The sequence below is a fragment of the Cryptomeria japonica genome, chromosome 7 (genome assembly GCF_030272615.1).
Source record: "Cryptomeria japonica chromosome 7, Sugi_1.0, whole genome shotgun sequence".
Lineage (NCBI taxonomy): Eukaryota > Viridiplantae > Streptophyta > Pinopsida > Cupressales > Cupressaceae > Cryptomeria > Cryptomeria japonica.
Genome location: NC_081411.1, coordinates 127,516,398 through 127,528,806, shown reverse-complemented (window position 1 = coordinate 127,528,806; position 12,409 = coordinate 127,516,398). Strand labels below are relative to the sequence as shown.

Sequence of the window (12,409 nt, the reverse complement as noted above, 5' to 3'; positions counted from 1 at the left end):
GTACTCTCCTCGAAGTGCTACAAGTTTGTCTAAATCAATTTCAACATTCTTGCTGACATGTTAATCCGTGTAAACTAACCAAACAATCACAATGCCATAAATATGGGTTTTTGCTGTATGACAAATACAGTCTTGAGTAATTTGGACATCTTTATACTGCTGCAGCTTATAGCTACACAAAATCACAGCAAAGGCATTGAGGGTTTGTGACAAATTGGTTATGACAGTGAATCATGTAGTTATCCAAGTCAATCGAATAGAACTCATGAGAATATAGATGGAACTCTATACATGGTGCATAATAGCATTAGAGTTCCTATAAGAAAATGCAGAAAGAAAAAACAAAGGTAAAATCTCATAGTAGTGTTGAAGAAAGTTGGGTTTCATTTAGATAATAAGAATCACTTGAAGGCCTACAAATGTGCCACCTTTAGTCTATGTGTTACATGGGATATTATGAAGATAAAGATGTATATATAAAAAAGAGAGTTAAGTCGGCATGAAGACAAATCTTGACAGGATATATCTTTTCTTCGAAAGATGATTTATTACATGTTCTAGACTCTCCATGTTTGGTTAAAATGAGCGGTAAGGAGGAGGATATAAGTAATATTGAGGAACAATAGAGGGAAGAGTTAATTTTGTTGTAGGGGTGAGGTAGCTTGAAAATAAGCATGAAAGAAATTATGTGGAAGATGATTTATCATTTTGATCTAATTTAAGAATAATTATTCAAATTTAAAATTTCAATTGTACAACATGCAATTTTAATATTCTATGTGAAAAAAAGAAAAAAAATGTGATATATTTCTCAAATAATGATTGGAATTTCTCAAAATTGTTAAATCTATATTTTCATGTTAGAGAATACACAGTTTGTAGGGTAAAATAGAGCGTGTGGATCCAAAATCATGAGATGCACATTCTTTTTTATTTTTAATATTTATTACATGCAAAAAATAATCCTCACATTATGAGATGAGCATGTTATAGTGTAAGTGCATTATAACATGCTCACACTATGTGCAATCTTAGATATTTCTTATCTTTAAGGTTAAATTTGTTTTCGGCATCCTATCCAAGTGTTCAACTTTGTTGTAAATGTCCAAAAGCATATTTTCATCAAATAAAAAAAACCAAAATGATCAAGTTTGCAAATCTCTTATATTGATATAAAAAATTACAATAACCTTTAAATCCCCTTTTTCTTTTTAACTACTTTTTTTATTAATCTAGACTGCTTCCTGATTAGACTGTGTGTGAGTTTTTGTATCAACATCTCCATGATCCATCATCATCTTCTCAGTTCTGCATGCTCTCTATTCATCATGATGATGGATCACGGAATGTGATCCAAAACGTTGATGCAAAAAACTCATACACAATCTAGTCTGGAAGTACTCTAGATTAATATCTTATGAATTGTGGAAACTTGATATCTGTTATTTTTTTATTTATTTTTATTTCTAATATATTCAAGTTATAATCTTGAATAATTAAGAGACCTCAGAAAACAATTCTTAACTAAACTATACTTGTACCAATAAATAGTTGAACATGTGTCAATGAAGAATGTATAAATCAGTTGTATCTTTATTGTCAACAGTTCCAGCGCATGTCAATAATCTACAGAAATAATCTGCAGCTATCTATTAAAATAAGATGTTGAAATCAGTTGTATCTATATATATGTAATATGTTAATTAAAAGGAGCGTCCTCCTACTGTTCCATTCTCTGTAATTTTCTGCTGTTGCATGTTCTATTTGTAATTAGAGAGTACAAAATGCTGTTAACATATATAAAAGTACAAATTGACGTGTGCTGAGTTTGTGGGTTCGATCAGGCCCACGGTAGCGTAAAATCTATTTACTGTTTTTCTTGTTCAAATTTTGCACAGCATTCGCACTTCTTTCTGCACTAGCGAATTGGAATTTACATCCAACGAGCATTTGGCATCATCTTTGAGATATGTAACAAAAAAGAACAATTTCTGGTCAAAAAACAACCCCCATGGCCTATTAGCTCAGCTGGTTAGAGCGTCGTGCTAATAACGCGAAGGTCGCAGGTTCGAGACCTGCATGGGCCACTTTTGGAAACGCTGTGGTATTTTATTTCTTAAAATTGCTTTATCCTGCACTGTTACCCACCACCTCCGAATGCTTCAAGTGATTGTTATCAGTCCTCTGCTTGCAAACAACAAAGGCAGAGAAGTGATTATTTTTCTAGCACATATAGGAATTACAATTTTTAGGTGTAAAAATCAAGCATTCATACAAACTAGAGACGAAAACTTTCCGGACTCTTTCATATACCCAACATACTTGTTATCCTCAGCTAGCATGAATCCTCCTCACAAAATCAACTCTCCTCAATGGCATGCACAGGGTAAACAAATCATCACAAATGTTTCTGCACTTCACAAATAATTAAAAAAAAAATTCTTCAACTTCATGCATAAAACACACACTACCTCAAAATATAGTTGTCTCATACATGCCAATTAAGTGCTTTACTCCCAAATTCTTCTTTGTTTCGTTGTCTTTGCTCTCTTGTCCACAGAGTCCTTAATGGGTTGAAAACAACCTATTTCTCCATCTGCAGGCTACTCACATGGCCTCTCTACCTGCTCCTTGCCCCTCAAGGCAATCTCTTTCAACCTCTTCTATTAGTTTTCATTTCTCCTCTTTCTCCCATTTGTTGGGACAATTGGTGTATCTACTCTCTTAGTCTCTTGGGCTTCTCACCTTGCCTCAGTCTCCCTCAGGGCCCTCAACATCGACTCAAAGTTCTTCAACCTGGGATAATTATCCTCTCAGATGGTACTAGGAACGAAGATTTCCCTTGAACCGTAACTGCTTCAAGACCTTATCTGGATAAAGAGGAGAAAATATCAGACTGACTATAAATAATCTAAAACCTACCATACCAAATTCTCTGCCTTTTATAGGACCTACATGTGACACACTGAGAAGGAAGAAGGTATTAGACGGTGAAAATTTATATACGGGAGTAATGGCTTGTACCAATGAAAGTATTTCTTCTCTAATGGATGGGTTGTGCAATGAAGAATCTAATAAACATGAGATTCTTAGAGAGTTAGAGAGCAACAAGACTGACGATTGCTTATTGAAAAGACTTACGAAAACATGTTGTCATGGACATTTTAGAGGCCGTGTTTCTAGTCTTTATGGGATGCTTAAATCACACACATTAAGTTCTGATTTTTATATTAAAAAATGTTAAATATTCGAAACTCATTGATATTCTAGACTTAATATGTCGCTTAGTGTGTGTGCCAGTTCTTATAGATTGAAGGCTTAATAAATGATATCATTTAAATGTGGTAGAGCCATTTCTTTGTGACAAAAACAGAGAGTTGTTACTGTTTGTTCAGATTGCTTAGGTATCAAACTCATGTTTGGAAAATTCCGTTTGTGGTTTAGAAATGTCAAATGATGGTAACCGAAAGAACATCACTGAAATGCACTTAATGGAGATTTCATGGATCTTCAAAAGGTAGCGACCCACGTAAACTGCTTGTCTTTTTGCTTTGTGTGATATACATCTCAAGTACAACTCAAGTCAACATAAGCATATTTGATTTTGCGTAAATTACTAATTATAATATAATGTTAAGTTGTTAAAAATGCGTGGCCTATTAGCTCAGTTGGTTAGAGCGTCGTGCTAATAACGCGAAGGTCGCAGGTTCGAGACCTGCATAGGCCATTTGCAGAAATGCGTTAGTAAGCATTTTATTGCTCCTCACAGTTCAAAATGTACAGTCGAGTATACTTTATTTTTATTTATCAATTTAATTAAAACTCAAATAAAAATAATTGAACATGGTGGTTGTTAGACTCATCCATCCTATTTTGAAATAGATTATATTTTTACATTCTACACTCTATTTTGTACATAAATTAATGTAATAATTTATTATTTTTCAAAAATAATTATGGGGGAGGATGTTCAAATTTTCATTTTTAAGAATGTGTTTTAAAGATGTGTCCAATTTTAATTTATTAATTAAAAAATCAATAAAATAATAAATTTTTTTAAAATAGGAGCATAAACTACATGACATTAATTAATTTTTCACTAAAGTAATTTGTGAATACTTAAAAATAACAATATTCTATATATTTCTTTTTACCAAAATCGGAGCTTTTTTTTTAGTAGTACTTAGAAAGTAGATTTGAGTACTTTGACTTTTTTTCATGTCAAATCTTCAAATTTTGAGTGTGGCTATCTTCAATTTCTTATTTAAGAAAGAATAGAACGAGGGCAAGTATAATATTAATCTTCAAGGGATGTATACAACAACACACTTAACTAAAATTCTTTGATCAATCTAGTACTGTTGGTGTAATTAAGGTGTTGCACCTTGCTAGTTCTTTGCCTAAGTATAAATTACACGTCACTTAAGCTTACTTAGGGGCCGCATAGGAACAATTCCCACTTTAGGTGGTGTTATCATGTTATCACATTCCACTTCTTTTGGTGTCTCCACCTTTAGTGGTTTTATCATGCTATCACTTATCCACTTCAAGTGGAACTTCCACCTTTAGTGGTGTTATCACACTATCTCTTTTCCACTTTACATGGGGTAATAAGTTTTCATTTTCTTTATCATCTTATGCACTCCTACGTTTCATCTCGGGCTATTTAACCAAGGGGTCTCCTATGTACATTCAATTACATTGATCGATTCAAATGCATTCTTGATAGGAATACAATTTATTCTTGTCATATTGATTCTCTCTTGTAATTGTGCTTTCTATTAGGCCTCTAGATCTTGGATAGCTACCTCCATAGCCAAATCCTCCATGGTATCAAATCTTTTGGAGTGCCTTTGGTTAGTCATTTTGAGAGATTTTTACAATGCATTTTGAGGTTTTTTGTGTTCATGGATTTGTAGTGTATGTCAAAATTAGTGCTTGTTGGGTCAAATCTAAGGTTACCATTAGATTTAGAAGGTTTTAGAAAGTCATATTTGCCTTTTGTTTCATCCAAACCGAACATCAAAAGCCAAGTCTACAAGCATTTAAAGTTTGGAGGTGTCGTGGCAATACAAGCATCATAATTACACAAACAATTTTCAAACAGTGATATCTTGACCATCTGGGCTCTTTTTTACAAGAAATTTTTTTAATTTGGGGTAGAATTTCATACTCTTCATAGTGGTGTATGTGTTTTCTAATTTTGGTGCATGTATGTTCTAGAAAATTATGTATCCCTATTTTTACAACTTTTAGGGCCTTGTTCGTATGGGGTTTTGGGTCCCTTCAAAACTTGCTTTTCCCTTAATCAAAAACTTTTAGGGTCTCACTTGGGCTCATATGTGAAGAAGTTGAGGAAATACAACTTCAGAGATCCCAAGAACACCTGCATGCAAATACATGTCACAAGAGAAGAATGGAGGTACATAAAGCAAAAAAAGCATAAATGTTCTGAAGAAGAAAATTATCATTCAAAAAGGGAATCAATTCAATGAACAAGTACAATACAATCCTTATAAAAGGATAATAGAAACCCTAAAGATATACAACCCTAAAGAAACCCTAAAGGGATAATGTGTATTTAATAATTAGAATAATTATTAAATACCTACAATATTTATTAAATGCCTAAGTTTAGCTTAAGCGTAGAGTTTAATAGACTAATAATTAAATAAATAATTATTAGCTAATACAAGATAACTCTAACACCCCCCCTTAAGATGAACTTAGGGAGTAGCTGAAAAACTAAATGCATGAAGCAAAAAATGCAACTACATGAAGAAGGCAAATTTGGGTCCCGACAACAAGGCCTGATGAGGTACCCAATCACAACCAAATCTCTATGAACCGGAGAAATAGAGAAAACCATGTTGCACCTTGCTAGTTCTTTGCCTAAGTATAAATTACACGTCACTTAAGCTTACTTAGGGGCCGCATAGGAACAATTCCCACTTTAGGTGGTGTTATCATGTTATCACATTCCACTTCTTTTGGTGTCTCCACCTTTAGTGGTTTTATCATGCTATCACTTATCCACTTCAAGTGGAACTTCCACCTTTAGTGGTGTTATCACACTATCTCTTTTCCACTTTACATGGGGTAATAAGTTTTCATTTTCTTTATCATCTTATGCACTCCTACGTTTCATCTCGGGCTATTTAACCAAGGGGTCTCCTATGTACATTCAATTACATTGATCGATTCAAATGCATTCTTGATAGGAATACAATTTATTCTTGTCATATTGATTCTCTCTTGTAATTGTGCTTTCTATTAGGCCTCTAGATCTTGGGTAGCTACCTCCATAGCCAAATCCTCCATGGTATCAAATCTTTTGGAGTGCCTTTGGTTAGTCATTTTGAGAGATTTTTACAATGCATTTTGAGGTTTTTTGTGTTCATGGATTTGTAGTGTATGTCAAAATTAGTGCTTGTTGGGTCAAATCTAAGGTTACCATTAGATTTAGAAGGTTTTAGAAAGTCATATTTGCCTTTTGTTTCATCCAAACCGAACATCGAAAGCCAAGTCTACAAGCATTTAAAGTTTGGAGGTGTTGTGGCAATACAAGCATCATAATTACACAAACAATTTTCAAACAGTGATATCTTGACCATCTGGGCTCTTTTTTACAAGCAATTTTTTTAATTTGGGGTAGAATTTCATACTCTTCATAGTGGTGTATGTGTTTTCTAATTTTGGTGCATGTATGTTCTAGAAAATTATGTATCCCTATTTTTACAACTTTTAGGGCCTTGTTCGTATGGGGTTTTAGGTCCCTTCAAAACTTGCTTTTCCCTTAATCAAAAACTTTTAGGGTCTCACTTGGGCTCATATGTGAAGAAGTTGAGGAAATACAACTTCAGAGATCCCAAGAACACCTGCATGCAAATACCTATCACAAGAGAAGAATGGAGGCACATAAAGCAAAAAAAGCATAAATGTTCTGAAGAAGAAAATTATCATTCAGAAAGGGAATCAATTCAATGAACAAGTACAATACAATCCTTATAAAAGGATAATAGAAACCCTAAAGATATACAACCCTAAAGAAACCCTAAAGGGATAATGTGTATTTAATAATTAGAATAATTATTAAATACCTACAATATTTATTAAATGCCTAAGTTTAGCTTAAGCGTAGAGTTTAATAGACTGATAATTAAATAAATAATTATTAGCTAATACAAGATAACTCTAACACCCCCCCTTAAGATGAACTTAGGGAGTAGTTGAAAAACTAAATGCATGAAGCAAAAAATGCAACTACATGAAGAAGGCAAATTTGGGTCCCGACAACAAGGCCTGATGAGGTACCCAATCACAACCAAATCTCTATGAACCGGAGAAATAGAGAAAACCATGTGGGAAAAAACTCTACTCCAAAAAGAGATGGAAAAGCAAGAAGAACACCACTGAAGCAAAAAATAACTGCAAACACTGTTGAAGAGTAACTGTTGAACTGAAGATCCTCCACTGAAATAGAACATGACCAAGTAGAGAAGATTGTAATCTGCATGAGTGCCCTCAAGTGACACTACTTGAATCAAATGACAAACAAAGACAAACAACTGAACTCGAAGATACAGATGGCATGAGACACCAAAGCCTAAAGAGCTGATCAATCGAACCAAGGAAGCATTAGAAACAACATGACAAACCTCCCCATAATGCTGAAAAGAGAGAGGGACATGTACACTGAAAAGAACGGCCAACAAGAACTGCATGACGAAGAACCAGGAACATCGAAGGTGCAGAGAAAGTACATAGTGTCATGGAAGGAACACTCACTTGACACACATCATGAGGCGAATGTCATAGAAGGAACATTCACTGGACAAAAGTAGATGGCAAACAAAAGGCAAACATCAACCCCCTCATGACACTTTATAAGTTGTGCATGTACAATAAGGTACAAGATGTGCAAGATCCCAAGTAAACAATGCATGATGGCACTTTATCTCAATGCGTTTGCATAGATGAAATGCTACAATGATAAGAAGACTGGAAATAGAAAGAAGAACCAAAATAGAGACATCCTACCCAGAGAAGAGATCCCAGGACCTGAAACAACCAAGATATCCACCAGAGTGCTGAAAATCAAAAAATGAATAAAATATGTGTAGCACCTAAAAATGGTCAACGCTTGCGGAGTCATACTTTAACATTGGCACATTGCCTTATTTTAGGTTTTTGCGTAGCATTAACATTTCTCCTATGCCACGCACTTGGTCTTTATCATTTGCGAGCATCGAGTCTTTCTTCGGCATTCTTCATTTGTCTCGCTTTCGAATTTGGTCTTGTCGATAACAATCTTTAATCACTATTTTGGTTGATCTTGTCAATCTCTTATCAACTTGTCAATCTCGTCGTTTTACGATCGATTTGACATCGATCGTCATCCTTTTCAATCATGTCAATTTGAATCAATTAGTCATTGTTCCTCGTCAATTGGCGCATTTATCAATCAAATCATTCAAAATCATGATCGAATTGACATCAAATCAATCTTACATCAAGACCTAATTGTTGTCCTTGCATTTCTAATTCATCTTCCAAGGTTTTATGATTTATTCATTTAATCTTGTTTGGCATTTTCCCTCTAGGTTAAATAATTTATTTATTTATCCTAAGTCTTCTTGTCACAATTAAATGTTTATTTAATTGGCTAATTAATTCCTCCTATTTTTGTAAATTAATTAATGAATGAGAAATTATTAATTAATTTCCCTAATTTTGCATCAATTTCCTAATTTCCAAGTCATCATTTCTAACCTAATTTTCTAAATTCTCCTAAATTCCTAAATGTCTATTTCTATTTCAAATTCATGTCATAAATCCTTGCATAGCAATTTGTCATAAATTGTCATAAATTGTCATAAATCCTTGCATAGCAATTTGTCATACACATGTCATAATTTTGCTATTCTTGATTTGAAATTGCCATTCGAATCTCTTCATGCTAATTTGATCATTTCTCCAATTTGTCTATAAATTGGATGAATTTCTTCAATCCCAACTAATAAGAATAATAATAATCACTTGTTTGAATTACTTTGTCGAATCAATCATGCTTTGAGTATTCTTGAGCAATCATCTTGTCTACTTGCTTTCATATCATGATCATGCACTAGTAGGTGAGATCCACAACAAAGCTATTTGGAGAATAAAGAAGGACAATGGAGCCGCATGAAGGAAGCATTTAGATCTACATTTGGTTTGCATAGTCTTTAATCTTGAATGTTTCATTTTCATGTCTTTATTGAGTGTGTTTAGGATAGATCATTGCATTTTAGTTTTCGTGATTGAGCTAGATTAGTTTTGATATATGCTTTGATGATTTCCGATTTCCTAGCTACATTAATTGGTGAACCCGACGTGAAAATGCTTGGATCTAATATTTTTTTGAATGTTTTGTGAAGTTGCATATTTTTTTGTGGAGAAATTGCAGTTTTTTTTTCTAAGAAAAAAACAGTCATAATTAATTGATAACCTAAAAAATTTCGTGTAGAATTAAAATAAACGATTTCTGGGTATATTAGATCACTTTGTTACCTTTCCAAATCATTTTACGGTTTGTTATTTGGATAAATATTGAGGAAGTTATGACATTTTTAATTATGCTTCTGTAAATGGTCAAAATTTTCAAAAAAACAAAATCATGCAACCTTCATCTAGATTAATTTAGCTTGGCAAATTAATCATGCATTCATGCAAATTTTATCTAGATTAATCTAGGGTGGTAAATTTGATAAATCTCACATAGATTAATATAAGAGGACAAAGAATGACAACTTTTATGGATTAATTTTGATGGTGATTCATTTCTCTTGATTCTCTAACATTGTTGGTAGCTTTGTGGCGAAACGTTTGACAAAGAATTATTTCACAAACTACTAATGAATTGTTTGCAGGTTCGCTAGTCAAAGATCAAACAAATCAAACTCCTAACTTAGTGATTTTGCAGGTTGCCTTATATTCCAACCAAACTTTGTGTTTGTTATTTTTAATTAGGCACCTAGTATGTTTGCTAAGTAGGATGGAATGAATGTGTTCACTTTGATTGTTGAGTTTGACATTGGAGTAGGAGAGTATGCTCTCATCCTTCTTAGGGTGATCAGAAATCTAGATCTTCAATACCATGCTCATGTTTTTGATTGTGTGTCACCTTTAGAGGGCTTGCCTTCCCGACCATTTGCTTTTGCAAGCAAGTGATAATCGTGAGAAGGGAACGACCCAAAGTGAGTACAGCTAGAATACATTGGCATTCTAACTCACTATAAACAAATATTTGATGGGCGAAAGCTTTGAAGGAAGGGTTACGTGGGAATTGGAGCTACTTGGGAAGTGATGACCCTTGAACTCTTTCTCATATCAACATCTAAGTAGGACCTCATGGTCTAAATCGTGCTTGCGCGACTACATTTGTTTGGTATCTTGATGGGCTTAATGTCTCAATCACGCTTGCGTGACATCAAGGAGTAACGCTTAACAGAAATCCGTACTAAACACCTTGTTTTTAGAGGCCAAAAACCCTTCTAGTTGCTTGAGAAGGACAAGTTCGAATACTTGGAAGAGATACTAAGTTCGCCATGGGGAGATTTCCATGGGGACTGATGCTTGGCTTCCCTGAGAAGTGAGTGTCATGGAGGGGAGCTCGTGGGGTCAAGCATCTATGTATTCTCCTTGAATCCCATAACGAGTCTACCTCTCAAGTACCTAATGTCCTTGCCTACCATAAGAAATGTGTGAATGAGCATGATTGTCTTGAGTCTAAGTTAAAATATCTTGTCTTCTTTGCTTGTCAAAAGTTGAGTTGTATCTCATTTCAAAAACAAGACAAATTGATTCAAAACAGGGCTAAACACAAGAACATTTCATCCAACAAACTTCAAAACATCTTCAAACATGGTTGTCAAATATTCTTCAAAATCTTGTCTCAACATTCATGTCACTTAGATTTAGGTTCATCCTAGGTTTGCATTTTGCAAAGTCATTGTCAACTACCAAGGTTAGGTTTCACCTAAGTCATACTCCTTTGCATATCAATAAGGGTCATTCATTTGCATATGTCCTCTTGCATTAAAGTCATACCATTGTCATACATTCATATTTGCATACCCTAGGTCTCTTTATTAAGCTTAGGTCATTATCATATCATATTAGGGTCACTTGCATAGTAATTGTCCCTTTGCATATAGTGTCAAAACTAGGTTTTGTCATACTTGAGTAATCCAAATCTTTGATAAACCCTAAGTCATTGTTAAGAAGTCTAGACCTTATCAAACCTTTTCTCTTTTTGTCATTATTGTCATTTGGTCAAACCTAGCTTAGTATCCAAGCATATAGGGGAGACATTGTCATTTTGTCCTTTTGTCACTTGGTCCTTTTGTCCTTTGAGGTCTAGACATCATTTCCAATTTCCTAAGGGTCTCTCTTTTAGATTTGCATTCAAAAGTTTGTCAAAATCTTGAAAAACAACCAAAAACATAGATTGCATGCTCGTCTATCTAGTTTGCATTTAGTTGCATGTCATACATCATCCTTTTAAAATCAAAAATTCCAAAAATATTGCATTTGCATAGTGACATGTCTATTGAAACAAGGTTCCAAGCACCAATGATGCAACAAAGTTTGACGTATCAACCGACAATGCAATCAAATTTTAATCCAAGGCAATCACAATTATATCCAACCCAAAAACAAAGCAACATTGATCAAACTTTTTATGATAATGTAAATGTCCAAATACAAAAACTAGAGGATAAACTAGCTCAAGAAGAGGAGATTTTGGAACAAAGAGTGAAAAACATTGAGAAGAATAGATCACAAATGTCCAAAATGTTTCAAAAATTTCCAGGTCGAAATCTAAAGATTGATCCAATTGATGTAAGATCTCTTCTTGAACGATCAGACATACCATCTCTCCTCTCCCAAATAGAGATGATGAAACAATTTCAAGAAAAGAGACAACATCAATTTCAACATTATGTACCTTCACATCAAGAACAAGAAGGTGTTTACTATCAATCAGATTTTCAACCAATACAACCAATGGTTCAACCAATTGTTCAACATATACAACCAATACAACCAATGGTCCAATTTCAACAATATGTCCAACCAACTATACAATGTCCACAAATGGTTCAACCAATGGTGGAATATCAATGTCAACAACCACAACCAAACATTCAAAAGCAAAGGTTGCAGCACACACCAACCCAAGTTTCAAACATGTTAGAACAATTGAACCAAGTCCAATATCAAAACATGACATCAAACCAAAAATAAGTTCAAAATACAAATACAACTATGTCAAAACCTCGAAAGAAAGGTGGCTTTATTGCAATGATCTTAAGGAAACTACCAAGTGAGTTCTTTGAGGAAGATCGAGATAATACACTTATGT

The 12,409-nt window shown here is 34.0% G+C and overlaps 2 non-coding genes across 2 annotated transcripts; both read left to right on the top strand.

Moving 5' to 3' along the window:
* Positions 1–2,013: 2,013 nt before the first annotated feature.
* On the top strand, positions 2,014–2,087 carry TRNAI-AAU (transfer RNA isoleucine (anticodon AAU)). Its single transcript has one exon. It is a non-coding gene; the product is annotated as a tRNA-Ile (tRNA).
* A 1,566-nt stretch (positions 2,088–3,653) lies between these two features.
* TRNAI-AAU (transfer RNA isoleucine (anticodon AAU)) lies at positions 3,654–3,727 on the top strand. Its single transcript has one exon. It is a non-coding gene; the product is annotated as a tRNA-Ile (tRNA).
* The last annotated feature ends 8,682 nt before the right edge of the window (positions 3,728–12,409 follow it).